The sequence below is a fragment of the Brassica oleracea genome, chromosome C4 (genome assembly GCF_000695525.1).
Source record: "Brassica oleracea var. oleracea cultivar TO1000 chromosome C4, BOL, whole genome shotgun sequence".
Classification (NCBI taxonomy): Eukaryota; Viridiplantae; Streptophyta; class Magnoliopsida; order Brassicales; family Brassicaceae; genus Brassica; species Brassica oleracea.
In genome coordinates, this window is record NC_027751.1 from 36,049,574 (window position 1) to 36,051,017 (window position 1,444).

Consider the following 1,444-nt stretch of genomic DNA (forward strand, 5'->3'; position numbering starts at 1 on the left):
TTTGCATGATCTGATTGTTTTAAATTGAGGTTCCATAATTCCACTCCTTTACATATAGAATCAGTATGCTAGGTTTGCATTATAACCATATGGCCTCATGAAAACATATAGAAATTGCTTGTTTGTTCGATACCCTTGCTTGATAAATCTGTGTGACTTATTATGCATCATATATCACTTTGGTCGTGTGGCCGTATTGCATTATATCACATTTGGCTGTGTGGCTTGTTTGCTTATTAGAAATGTATTGACTTGATAGTATGTCTTGTTTATGGCCAATCCTCTAGACCTTTGGACAGAGTTAAAAAAAATCGAGATATGATCACCAAAGAACGGGGTTATTACCAAATGTCCTATTTGATTGGAGGAATCCCCGAATCCAGGACTATAAGTCCGTGGATGAGTATATTGCTAGCTGGGCAAAATAATGGATTACTGATGAGAAACAGTGAATTGAGACCTCCTGGATTAATCCCATTACCTGATACCAATAAGGCCGCAGAAGAAAAAAAAGGTAACCACATCCAGAATGATAGACCACACGGTCATAGCCGTGGAAGGTGGAAAGGACGTGGCCATGGCCACTATAACACATTTGGGCGTGGGAATCACTATGGCAGAGGCTGTGGGTATCAACCAAATTTGAGCCATGGTCAAGGCAGTTGCCGTGGTATATCCTTTAAACCACAAAGGTCGACCAAATCAGTGTGCCATAGATGTAGAATGGGGAACCATTGGGCTAAGATATGAAGGACTCCCAAACATTTTTGTGACCTCTATCAAAGAGAGCCTTATATTCACTCAGCTCTAAGAGCAAGAGCAGCCTATTGAGTTTTAAAGATATAAGAATGAATAGTTTTCATATTGAAACAATGGGCGCAAGAAACAAAGAGTTCCTTCAGATATATGTATAAAATGGCCCAAGGCTATAATAAGTCCTAAAGACTATACATGCATTCTCTACTGACCTAGACTATGCATAGATCAGTATGATAGAGGCTAAAAGCCTGCGAAAATATACACTTTATGGTACGGCCTGATTGGCCATCCTGGTCCAAACATGATGCGAAAATTGATATTCAAAAGGCACACATTAAAAGATAAGAAGAGTTATCCCAAAGAATCTCACGTGTGTAGCATGTACACAAGGAAACTCATTAGGCCATCACCAGTAAAACGGCTACGAGCCCCTTTTTCATAAATAAAGACTATATGTCTAGATAATACTGGTGAATACATGTCCCAAGCGTTTAAATGATTATGGTATGTCCATGGGGGTAAGTGTGGAAAATTATATGATACATGTCCATACCAAGAACGGCTTGGCCGAAATCTTTTAAAACACAAATAGCTGATTGATAGACCATAACTTATGAGGTCAAAACTCTCATTCACAGCTTGGGCCACACGAAATTTACATGCACCTAAGTTAATACGCATCAGG